This window comes from Scyliorhinus torazame, chromosome 8 (assembly GCF_047496885.1).
Source record: "Scyliorhinus torazame isolate Kashiwa2021f chromosome 8, sScyTor2.1, whole genome shotgun sequence".
NCBI classification, from domain to species: domain Eukaryota; kingdom Metazoa; phylum Chordata; class Chondrichthyes; order Carcharhiniformes; family Scyliorhinidae; genus Scyliorhinus; species Scyliorhinus torazame.
Window position 1 is genome coordinate 272,305,307 of NC_092714.1, and position 13,787 is coordinate 272,319,093.

A 13,787-nucleotide genomic window follows, 5' to 3' on the forward strand; every position below is an offset into this window, starting at 1 on the left:
GAGACACTAACCTCCGTTAGTGAAGAGACTCCCCGGAAACTCTCTGGTGCGCACCACACACACGCAGCGGTACAGCAGGTGGAGATAGGGACCCTCGAGAGGGTGGACAGTCAGAGAGCGGCCCGACCCCAGGAACTAGCTGCCGTCCAGACAGGTCTCGGGCCTCTAAAAACACCAGTCCCATCGATGTTGGAGATACAGTCGCAGAGCCAAGACTACATGACGGGTGTTAGGTGGATTGGACATTCTGAATTCTCCCTCAGTGTACCCGAACAGGTGCCGGAATGTGGTGACTAGGGTCTTTTCACAGTAACTTCATTGCAGGGTTAATGTGTAAGCCTACTTGTGACAATAAAGATATTATAATAAATATTCATACACAAACATATACAAACAATACAGACAAACCTACACAAATGTTCACACGTGCACACAGAAACCTACATATACAAACATGTGCAAACATACACACATGCGCCCACACACAAATACATGTAGAAACGGTTACACGCACACGCCTTCCAACATTTTGACTGGATAGTGATCAGGCAGGGCACTGTGACTGATTCACACTCCCTAATCCACAGCACTGAGGATGCTGGGCATTTATTGAACTGCTACGGTGTGAGGATTCAATAGCTTCAGGAGCTGAGAGCAAGGGATAACATTGGTGAGAGGGGGTGCGGGGGGTACGATGGGTTTGTAAACTTGCTGCTCCCTATTTGTTAGACATGACTAAGTAAGCACACGGCCCATGAGGAATCTAAAGACACAACTCACACAGCCCCCTGCCAGTGCAGCTGGACTGAGAGAACAGGCCTCCTGCATGAAGTTTAATATCGTTTGGATCGATCCACTTTCTTTCTCACTGGGTACGGACAAGAAAACTGAATGTGCCTGAGGGAGTCTGCTTCTGATTTTCCAATGCTGATTCACCCGCACACATTCGCCATGCCCACAGGCCAACACTTGGCATGCAGAGTTGTTAATGGGAATATTTGGAGGACGAGATTGTTAATAAAATTGAACTGTAAAACAAAAGGGGTTGTTTGAGAGGACAAGTATTTTCCTTCAGAGTATTGACATCTCAAAGCCCCTTCACATTGCGAACAATGGAGCCCCGTGGGTTTATGTTGAGATATCGATCTCTGTCATTGTGGTGATGTGCATCAATGTAAACACATGTAGGCTAGCTAGACACTAGAGGGAGCACAAGAGACATCACACACACTCAACCAACAGATCAAGTAGATAGGACACGACCAATAGACATTCACAATACACAAGGAGGTGACACGACCACAGGAGAGCATTACACCAACCCATTTATAAAGGACACCACACACATGATCTGCCTCTTTCCAGTGGAGACAGTCAGTGAGTACAGACACAGGGTTGATTCAATATTACACCCACCACATGGATTGCAGCAGCTGGTTAGTCAGTCTGGGTAGCTATAGTAGGATTAGCAGTAGTGTCGAACCCGAGTAATAGAAGTGTAAATAGTTTAATAAACGTGTTGAAGTTATCCCCACATCTGAACCTTCCTTTGTCAAGTGCACCACAAGGAAGCTGCTTATGTTACACCTACAACATAACAAGACATGGTACCAGGACTGAACTGTTTCAATCCATATAGCCATACCTCAGTGTACAGTGACAACCAGCAACGATACCCAGGCAAGATGTTCGAGATCCGGGTTCTGCAGCGGCTCCACTGCCATGGCGATCTCCGCGAAAACTGGCGGGCATTCCGGCAAAGGTTTGAAATCTTCCTGGTAGCAGCCGAACTAGAAGACGTGGCCGATGCTGAAAAAACAGAGCTTCTCCTCACCATCGCCGGTGCCAGAGCAGAAGAAATCTTTTAAAAATTCAAGTTCTCCAAGGGGCAAAACAGGAGCGACTTCCAGGCAGTCCTGGACAAATTCGGCAAATACTGTGAGGAAAACACACTCCAACCAGCAAGAAAAGGTAAGAGAAGCGCCAGTACTCACGAGGCCAAGATCCCGGAGCAGAGAACAGTTTTGATGGCCATCTTTCGAAAGGGACTGCACTTGCACAGTTGCGCGAGAAGCGCACAGAACGGGAAGGTCCGTTTGCGCATGCACGAGAAGCCCCGCATGCGCGATTGCGAAAAAGGCCCCAAGTAAAGGAACCGCGATCTGCGCATGTGCAATCGCTTCCAACGCGCTACGTCACATGCGTCATTACGTCAGAGGCCCCGGACCACGCCCATTTAAAGGGGAAATATCCCAAATCAAAGAAAAAATCTTTTAAAGCCGTAAAACAACCTTCCTTCACCTGGAATGACAGCACAATGCCTCAAATTGAACCAGGAAATGAAATTAACCTCGGAAGAACCCTGCAACAAGAAGTTACCTACACCCAAACCGATGATTCCGACATTGAATACTTCGATACCGACCTTTACATTTTCTCTGGACCTCGCGAGCCCAATGCAAGCTCCGACGCAAACAGTGATGATATGGTCCTAGAAGAGTACGACTCGGACGAACCTTTCACCTTGGGAGGCTACCCCAGTACCAAATCCGAACCGCAACTAGACGTGTTGCACATTGGCGACCCCCCGTACTGAATCCGACGCAGACGCGGATTCGTTCTTCGGATTTGAGGATCTTCAGCCCAGCAGATATGACGTCCCGACTCGTGAGTGCAGGATGATGCTGCAGCCTGAAACCAAGAGACAGAGAGCGGTACAAGCCCACAGAGAGCGGCCTGCTGCCACACAGAGCGTGGTCCACGCACCGCTCAGGGTTCCCGACTCTACGAAAGAAGATACGCAAGACTCCACGCCGCAGTCCTTGCATGAACAAGAAGTGACTCCTGTGTCACAAGCCTCCACAGCAAGCTCATGGACAGACTCCACGATAGAAGCAACGTAAGACTCCGACACGCAGTCCTTGCAGGAACAAGACCATGAGGGTCCAGCAACCTCCTCTGACCAACTAGCGGCAGACGATGCAAGTCTGCCATGCTCAAGTAAACAGCAAGAAGACTATGACAGTCTACCACGCTCCAGTGCACAGCAGGACGACCATGACGGTCTATCATGCTACAGTGAAGAACAAAGTAACGATGACAGTCCAAGCCCAAATGAAGGACAACAGCAAGACAATGACAGTCCACCCACATTGTTTGCGCCATCAGATGAAGAGCTCTGGCAATTTACCCAACCCAAGTGAACAACAAGCAGCTACTGAGGATATACCCACGGTATGTGAGACGAGTGACGACAGCATCCCACTTCCCATGCATGATGTGCAGTGACAGACCTCAGCTAGTGTGTACAGAGGCACTCAATGATCACGGTGAGACCACTGGTGACTCCGGTGACACCATGATACTTCCACCCTCATTCGCTCGGGCCTCTCCACAAGTCAATGCATTCCTGCATGTTCCGACTCCAGACATGCAGCTTCAAGAAATCTCAGCTGACTCCAGTGAACCTGCTAAGACTCCGGACAGGAAGCATCAACAAACCAACCATGACTCAGTTAAGACAGACCAGACTCGAGATGGGGAACAACCAAACGCCGACTCTGATTCACGTAAGCCGGACTTTACTCCAGACAGGGAGTGCCGCAACCTCAGTGGTGGCACGCTCAGAGTGACAGCAGATGCCACAACGACAGGAGATGGGCCACTTAACAATTACACTGAGTCAGTAATAACAAGCAGCGGCTACAGTCCAAGAGGAATACACCAGTATTCACCACAGCTATATCCACACATTCTTTCCACACCAGCAGTGCAGCCAATGACAGCTCATGTTGGACAAACCCAGTATTCAGGCATGCAGCAGCCAGCAGTCTATGCAGCATATTCTCAAACAGGCCAGCACTACGGATTGCCCACTAATGGAATCAAGACCGAAGGAGGACTACCACAAGCGCAATCTGCACTACAGACTGGATGCCTTAGTTACAGCCCAGGATTTGCTGCACCCCAGCCTGGCCAGACGGCATATTCCTATCAGATGCAAGGTTCTAGTTTCACACCATCACCAGATATTTATGCCAGCAGCAATTCTGTTTCCAATTCGACAAGCTTCAACGGTTCTCAGCGGGATCACCCTTCCAGCACAGCACGTGGCCAGAACCAGTATATACAGTCTTATCCAACTTCACCATATGGCACATCCATGACCTCGAATGATACTGTTGATGGTACCTCTTCAACATCAACACCTTATCAGCCACAGGATGCCATCCGACAGCACCATCACAAACATCGAAAAAAGAAAGGGACTCCAAATCAGACAGCAAAGTGATTTGACCACTTCTTGGTTCCTGTGGCACAGGGACGTTGATGGCGTTCATAACCAAGAGAGACATTTAACCATGATGATTGGTGGTTTTTGGACTCACACACATGATTTGGACTTATTGTTTAATCTCTGTTCCCATGACTTGTATATACCTTACCTTATCTACCTGTTCTTTGTTCAATTTTCTCAAAGTGTGCAGAAAATATGTAACATATAAAAAAGGGGGGATGTGGTGATGTGCATCAATGTAAATACATGTAGGCTAGCTAGACACTGGAGGGAACACAAGAGACATCACACACACACACACTCAGCCAATAGATCAAGTAGATAGGACACGACCAATAGACATTCACAATACACAAGGAGGTGACACGACCACAGGGGGGCATTACACCAACCCATATATAAAGGACACCACACACATGATCTGCCTCTTTCCAGTGGAGACAGTCAGTGAGAACAGACACAGGGTTGATTCAATATCACTCCCACCACATGGATTGCAGCAGCTGGTTATTCAGTCTGGGTAGCTATAGTAGGATTAGCAGTAGTGTCGAACCCGAGTAATAGAAGTGTAAATAGTTTAATAAACGTGTTGAAGTTATCTCCACGTCTGAATCTTCCTTTGTCAAGTGCACCACAAGGAAGCCGCTTATGTTACACCTACAACATAACAAATCATGGTACCAGGACTAAACTGTTTTAATCCATATAGCCATACCTCAGCGTACAGTGACAACCAGCAATGGTACCCAGGCAAGATGTTCGAGATCCGGGTTCCGCAGCGGCTCCAGTACCATGGCGATCGCTTATGTTACACCGACAACATAACAAATCAGTCAGGACACTGGACCGTCCCTGAGATTCAGCTCTCAACCTGCTGATTGCGCTCCTTGCTCTCACAACCAATCTGTGCACCTTAAATGTAAGTGTCTTAACTGTGTGAGGGGAATGTTTAAACAACAAACAAACATGCATCTATATTGGTTGCGATCTACCGGCTGCATTGCTCCTGACTGGCGTGGCGTGGTGGGTAGATGTTGGGAGAAGCTTCCCGCTGGCTTCCCGGCAGCCAGTATGACCCGTGAGATTTACCCAGACCTCATGAGGTGGCGTGATGCGGATCCTGCCCGCAGTGGGTAGGATCAAGCTGCATGCCTAAGTAGGTTTTAAATCTACTAAGGCGTACTCACCCGGGAACCACCAACCTCTCGGTACCCCCTGGCCTCCACAGGGAGTTCCCAGCCGGGCACTGTTCTGTACTGGTGACAACAAACGTGGGCCAGGTGGAACGACACCTGGGGGCTTGCTCATCGGAAGCCCTTGGGTCATAAGGGACAGGGGCGGGGTGGGGCGGCCACCTGGTCCTCTCCCGGGAATGTGGACAACTTGGCACTGCCATGCTGGCACCTTAACACTGCTACCCTGACGCTGCCAAGGTGCCTGGGTGGCACTGCAAAGCCGGCAGGAGCATTGCCAGGTCCCAGGGTGGCATTTCCAGGGTGCCAGTGCCTGAGGGTGAAAGGAGGGTGGAGGACGGTATAAAGGGTGGGGGGGGGGGGGTGCAGGGCAGGTTTGAAGGGGCCTTTGGATGGTTGGGGGGGTTGAGGGGTGGTGGTCCTGGAAGAGAGGGACCTGAAAGAGGGAGGTGGGAAGGTCTGAAAAGGGGGGCCTCTGAGCGACCCCGTAGCGGGGTGGGCAATTAAATGTGGGATCTTGCTAACCAGTATGAGTTTAATCCCAGGAATTACATTTGCTACTGAGTCAATTATTCACTCAACAACTGTAATTCTTCACTACTTCACTCAGTCAGTAACATCGGAAACTGTGAACCTGTGAATGAGCGAGGTTTCTTTCAGAGTATGACACAGTTTCAGAAATACAACCCAGCTTTCTATTAATGCAATAGAGGTATTGAGATCGCTAAATATCCTGAATCCCTACAGTTATTTATAGAATCACTAATTGGGCACGGTGAGACATTAATGGATGTGTGTGGGCTGAGTGGAGACGTTTTAAAGCTCACTTGTATAATTGGATCACCAAGAAGCAACTAAATGGAATATGTATTGTTATCAAACACTACCTGTACCCCTGACATGCAAAACGGAGGTTGCACTGCCTTATCGGAGGTGCAGTCCGCTGGGCGCCTTTCCAGGGAAATGTAAAAGGGAATATTTGAAGAAGAGTAGGGGTTTCTCCCTGTTGTCCAGGACCAATGTCTGTCCCTGAATCAACATCGTAAACTAATGATCTGGTCATTGCCACGTGGCTAATTGTGGGAGATTGCTATGCACAGAATTGGTCGCTACATTTCTAATATAGCAACAGTGACTACACTTTGAAAGTAACGTATTGGCTGGAAAGCACTGAGGAACATCCTGAGGTCATAAAAATGCTATATAAATGCCAGTTCTTTATTTTATCAATCAATGAGGGCTTATAAGATTTTCAGAGGGCAGTGATTGTGTGGCACATGCAGCAGAGTTTGAGGTTCAAGGTTCAGTTGGAGAAGCTCTCGATTATTCAGAACAGTGTGATAGAGGTCTTCGAATCAAGTATCCTGTTGGAATTTGGGAAATTAATGAGGTTAACAGTAAACTTGAGATGAAAACAAAATAACAGACAAGTAACAAGGCTAGCAGGCGTCTAGAGGAATGATGAGGTGCGATTGCCCCAGTAACAAGATTAGCAGGCATCTAGAGACATTGAAGTGAGAATGGCCACATCAGAAACATTGTTTAGCAGAGATCAATGAGGCTATACAGATGATAACGTCTGTAGGGAAGGAATTTGAGTGAGGTGGATAGTTGAATCCACAGGGTGGGATATCAAAGAGATTGAACCGTATAATGCCGGCACCCTCATTGGGGAAGCAAGCTAATTCTCCATCCAACAGTCAGACAGTCAGTTCCATCTGTGATCCGAGCCATGGAGGCCTGTACCGTCCAACATTTAGAGCCACAGCAGATTGCAGATATTCTCCTCTAAAAGACAGTTTTGTGCCTTTGCTGAACTAGCAAGAGTCGTTTTCCCAAACCTGGTCACCTAAGCGGTATTGTATGGTAACTATGAGTTGGATTTGACCTATACAGTTACTAAAATTCGATGTTGCTTAGGAAAAGGAGTGTCTCAGTGAGTTCAGGGAACATGGATATATTTTGGGAATATGAGATAACTTCAGATAAAACAATGTGTTTAGTTATTAATACACTTATGTGCAATAGAGTATATTTGTCTTTTGTCGTATGTTTTAAAATGTTCTTTTCTTTTAATAAATATTCTTTATTGATTGTTTATACAATGATTGGTATGCTTCCTCGCATTATTCCAAACAAAAATACACCACTATAAACCAATGTTTCAAGTTATGTTTTGGGGTTTTGAGACACTCTCACAGGTAATATCAGTGGCTTTCTTTTAAAAAAAAATTTGGTGTACCCAATTCATTTTTTCCAATTAAGGGGCAATTTAACGCGGCCAATCCACCTAGCCTGCACATCTTTGGGTTGTGGGAGGCGAAACCCATGCAAACACGGGGAGAATGTGCAAACTCCACACGGACAGTAACCCAGAGCCGGGATCGAACCTGGGACCTCGGCGCCGTGAGGCAGCAATGCTAACCCACTGCACCACCGTGCTGCCATCAGTGGAGTTCTTAACAATTCCAATGTTCTCCTGGCTGGTCTCCCATCTCCCATCTGCCCAAAGATGTGCAGGTTAGGTGGGGTTATGGGGAAAGGGCGGGGAAGTGGGCCTAGGTGGGGTGCTCTTTCAGAGGGTTGGTGCAGACCCGATGGGCCGAATGGCCTCCTTCGGCATTGTAGGGATTCTGTGGATTCTATTCCATCCTGTGTAAACTTGAACACATCCAAACCTTTTGCTGCCTGTATCCTAACGTGCACAAATCCCATTCACCCGTCACACCTTAGGCTTGCTGTTCTACGTCAGCTCACTGTTTGACAATGCCGCAAAGTTAAATTATTCAGCGCTCTTTTCAAATACCTCCATTGCCTTGCCCCACCATACCCCTGTTACCTCCTCCAACCCTACAACACTCCCAAATGTCTGCGCTCTTCCAAAATCCTGGAACTCCCTCCCTAACAGCACTATGGGTGCACCTACAACGCATGGACTGCAGCGGTTCAAAATAGCCGCTTGCCACCACCTTCTCACTGGTGATTAGGGATGGACAATCAATGTCCAGAAATGCTCACATCCCGAGAATGGGGTATCCGCTGTGACGCAATGCAATCTCCTTACTTCAATTCGCTACCACAGAAAGCAGTTGAGGCCAAAACATTGTATGTTTTCAAGAGGCAGTTAGATGTAACACTTGGGGTGAAGGGGATCAAAGGATATGGGGGGAAGGTGGGATCAGACTATTGAGTTGGATGATCAGCCATGATCATAGTGAATGGCGGAGCAGGTTCGAAGGCCGCCTCCTGTTCCGATTTACTATGTGAATAGTAATCAATAACCTGAAGGAAGGTTTCCCCCTTAAATTCAAATAAGTCCTTTCCCTGGCGCTCTCACAGTCTTGATGGAAATGTAGAAGGTAATAGTGGTTCTTTTTGTTCTTGGCTATTTATAACACAAGTAAGACAGTTATAAATTGTTTCTTCTGTAGAGTGAGTAACGCCTGGCCACCAGACTGATTGCTGGGCTCTGACATGATAGTTTGTTATTCCTAGATGACATTTGAAGAATATGAAGCCAAACTGGCGTGATTATTCGCTCATTGAAGATTAATAAGTTGTCAATGATTGTGAGATGCTGCACTGTTCAAATTACTTCCATAGTATTGGAATAGTCAGGATATAGTCTGACCATCCTTCCAGACAATATACTTGGATTTGGAGAATTCTTCACCTCAATGCTGACTTGTTTTATCTTCTGCAACATTTTAGCAGTAGTTGGTGAACTCTGAGTGATTAAGGGTGTTTCACCCTGTTCAATGAAATGTAAATTCTCATGTTTGGTTCCTTCTGATGGTATTCGTGACAGTGTGACTGCCATTGTTTGATCTTCCCCTCACACATACTCTGTTATTGAGTAATTTCTCATCAATCTTAGTCTGAACCATTGGATTGTGGGCGGCACCGTTACAATTTCTTTCACCTTCAGTGGAGTTTTATGGTCTGTCTAGATTCTGAAATACCATCCCAGTACATAGTCTGAGCAAGTTTCACATGTCCACGTCGCTGCCAATGCTTCTTTTTCTATCATGGTGTCACGTCGTTCCGTTTCTGTTAGTGACCTAGTGGCCTTGTGAAGGCCCCACCTTCTCAACCTCACCCCTCGCCTGAGGTGTGGTGACCCTCAGGTTAAATCACCACCAGTCAGCTCTCCCCCACAAAGGGGCAAGCAGCCTATGGTCACCTGGGACGATGGCAACTTTACTTTACTTATTATTAGTGGCATGGTAGACTGGTGTACATTTGCCATCTCTCTGCACTTTAAATAAATCTACCCCCTGACCTGTAGATGATGAACCTGCTGCTACTATTTTCGATAATTCTGAGTTGTAACTTGCCAAGATTTCAGAAAAGATTAAACGTTCTTGAATCCTCTCGAAAGCAATTTGTTGGTCCATGTTCCACCACCTGTCTCAACAACTGTCGCAAGAGCTCAGCGACCTCTGCGAAATTTGGTAGAAACCTGCTTGCGCGATTGATCATCTCAAACAATCTTTGAAGCTAAGTTATGTTCCTGGGTTGTGGAAATTCTTTGTGCAACCATGTAATTCCACTGACTTGGACTTTGTGCCCTAGAAATGTGACCATGGCATTGCCAAACTCACAGTTTTCATTCAATGTTAGACCTGTATTTTATAGGACTCTCAGGATTCCTCTGGCTCTGAGATCATACTCTTCACTTGTGCGGACATGTGTAAGTATGTAGTCCATTTAACATATTGCTCCTTCTATGCTTTCTGGAGTGTGAGATATTGTTCTCTGGAACATTGCTGGAGTGGACGCTATTCCAGACAGCAATCTATTGAAACAATGTTGACCAAAGGGTGTTATGAATGTGGTCAGCAAACCAAATTCTTCGTCCAGAGGCAACTGTCAAAGTCCACTCTTTTCATCACCAACTTCATCCATCTTGATGTGTTGGGTGTTCTGGATCACATACAGGTCACCAGCACTTGAAATAGTGCAACACTATTTTATTGAATCATTAACTGTTTAACACACTCTGACTGTGGGTTAACACGATACTAGCTTTAACTAAAGACCTTTGCCTTGTCCTAACCAGTCGATGCACTCAGCACATGGTGAATGTCTGTGTTGCAGGCTGTGAGCTCTGTCCTCCTAGCTAGCTGCAACTCGAATGAGCGGGAACTCTGATGCCCCCTGTCTTTATAGTGCATGTGCTCTAACTGGTGATTGGCTGTGGTGTTGTGTGTGTTGATTGGTCCCACTGTGTGTCCATCAGTGTGTGTGTGCAACATGATATACTGGTGTATATTATGACATCCCCCCTTTTATAAAAAATGTACCTGCGTGGCAATAAATAGTGTATGGTGAATGTCCCTGAATATTTACAGTACTCTGTGCATGAAAACTAAGCTACATGGGGAGGTGCCTGGTGCAGAGAAACAGTGTGTCACAAGAATAACGAGATGAACACTATATACAAACCACGTAAACGATTAAACGGAAGAACAGAACAAATCAGAAAGTCCATAAGTCCACAAAGTTCACAAATTAAGTCTCTGAGGTGGGCGATGAATTCTGGTTGACCGCCTCAGGGGTGGGTCGGGAGCCACCGGCTGAGGAGCGGGCTGGACTGCGTCAGAGTGAGGAGGATGCAGAGTGACCGGAATCTCTGTATAGTCCATGGCAGGGTCAGCAGGAGGGCGAGGCGACAGTGGAGGATCACCTAGCGAGCGCGGAACGAGACGAAGGGCACGTCGATTGCGGCGCAGAATGGAGCCATCCGGTAGATGAACCAGGAACGAGCGGGGGGCTACCTGCCGAAGGGCCACAGCGGTTACAGACCAGCCACCACCCGGAAGGTGGATGCGGACGTTGTCATCTGGAGCCAGAGCAGGGAGATCAGCTGCACGGGAGTCATGAAGAGCCTTGTGCTGTGCACGAGACAGCTGCATTCGTTGAAGGACCGGAACGTGGTCGAGGTCTGGGACATGAATGGACGGCACCGTCGTCCCCAGGGTGCGACCCATGAGCAGCTGGGCTGGCGACAGGCCAGTGGACAGTGGGGCTGAGCAATAGGCGAGCAGGGCGAGGTAGAAATCGGATCCAGCATCAGCAGTCTTGCAGAGGAGCCGTTTGACTATGTGGATGCCCTCCTCCGCTTTGCCGTTGGATTGGGGGTGCAGGGGACTGGATGTCACATGTGCAAAGTTGTACCGCCTGGCAAAGTTGGACCATTCCTGGCTTGCGAAGCAGGGGCCATTGTCCGACATCACCGTGAGTGGGATGCCGTGACGAGCAAAGGTGTCCTTATAGGCACGGATGATTGCAGACGATGTGATGTCGTGCTAACGTAGCACCTCCGGGTAGTTTGAAAAGTAGTCTACAATCAGAACATAGTCCCTGCCCAGCACGTGGAACAGGTCGATGCCCACCTTGGTCCAAGGTGATGTGACCAACTCATGGGGCTGTAGGGTCTCACGTGGTTGGACCGGCTGGAAGCGCTGACAGGTGGGGCAGTTGAGCACTGTGTTGACGATGTCGTCATTAATGCCGGGCCAGTACACCGCCTCTCGGGCCCGTCGGCGGCACTTTTCCACGCCAAGATGGCCCTCGTGTAGCTGTTCCAGGACGAGCTGGCGCATGCTGTGCGGGGTAACAATGTGGTCCAGCTTCAGGAGAACACCATCTACTACCGCCAGATCATCTCTGACGCTGTAGAACTGAGGGCATTGGCCCTTGAGCCACCCGTCTGTTAGGTGGCGCATGACACGCTGTAGCAAAGGGTCAGCGGTGAATTTGGACGAGGCGTTCATCCATGGCAGGTAGATTGGAGGCCACGAACGCCACATGGGCGTCAACCTGGCAGACAAATCCCGCTGGGTCACATGGGTTGTTGACTGCCCTGGAGAGAGCGTCGGCAATGATGAGGTCTTTGCCTGGGGTGTATACAACTGGAAGTCATATCGCCGGAGCTTGAGAAGAATAGGCTGGAGGCAAGGCGTCATGTCTTTCAAGTCTTTCTGTATTATATTGAACAGCGGGCGATGGTCGGTCTCGGCGGTGAATTGAGGAAGTCCGTACACATAATCGTGAAACTTAACCACACCGGTCAGAAGGCCCAGGCACTCCTGTTCTATCTGCGCGTATCGCTGTTCCGTGGGGGTCATGGCGCGTGACGCATATGCAACGGGGATGATGAGGCCTCATCACGTTGCAGGAGCACCGCCCCATTGCCAGATTGGCTGGCATTGGTCGAAATTTTGGTCTCTTTTGCTGGATCAAAGAAAGCTAAGACCGGGGCCGTGGTGAGTTTGGTTTTTAGTTCTCTCCATTCGCGCTCGTGGGCAGGGAGCCATTGGAAGTCTGTCGTCTTCCTGATCAGGTTCCTGAGAGCCGTGGTATGAGAAGCGAGGTTAGAGATGAACTTCCCTAAAATGTTGACCATGCCCAGAAATCGGAGGACCACCTTCTTGTCCTCTGGCGTTTTCATGGCTGTGATAGCAGCTACCTTGTCCGCATCCGGCCGCACACCCAACTGGGAGATGTGGTTCCCGAGGAACTTGAGTTCCGTCTGACCAAAAGAGCATTTGGCCCTGTTGAGGCGTAGGCCCTGCTCACGTATACGTCTGAATACGCGCTGGAGGCGACTGACATGCTCCTGCGGGGTGGTGGACCAAATGATTATGTCGTCGACATAGACGCGAACACCTTCAATGCCTTCCATCATTTGTTCCATGATCCTGTGGAACACTTCTGAAGCAGATATGATCCCAAATGGCATCCTGTTGTAACAATATCTGCCAAAGGGGGTATTGAATGTACACAGTTTCCTGCTGGATTTGTCAAGCTGGATTTGCCAAAACCCTTTTGAGGCGTCGAGTTTGGTGACGAGCTTGGCGTGAGCCATCTCACATGTGATCTCCTCGCGCTTGGGAATTGGATAATGCTCCCTCATGATATTGCGATTCAGATCCTTGGGATCAATGCAAATTCTCAGCTCACCGGAAGGCTTCTTTACACATATCATGGACCTGACCCAGTCGGTTGGTTCCGTAACTCTGGAGATCACTCCTTGGTCCTGGAGGTCCTGCAGCTGCTGCCTGAAGTGGTCCTTAAGGGGTGCTGGGACCCTGAGAGGTGCGTGCACCACAGGTGTGGCGTTCTGTTTGAATAGGATCTTGTAAGTATATGGGAGCGTGCCCATGCCTTCGAAGACGTCGTGGTGCTGGGCGATGATTGGCACGAGCCGCTAGCAGGAATGACATTGCTATTATAATCCAATAGCTGGCAGGCTGATGGAAGGATGGCTGGTTTGACATGAAGGCTTTGGA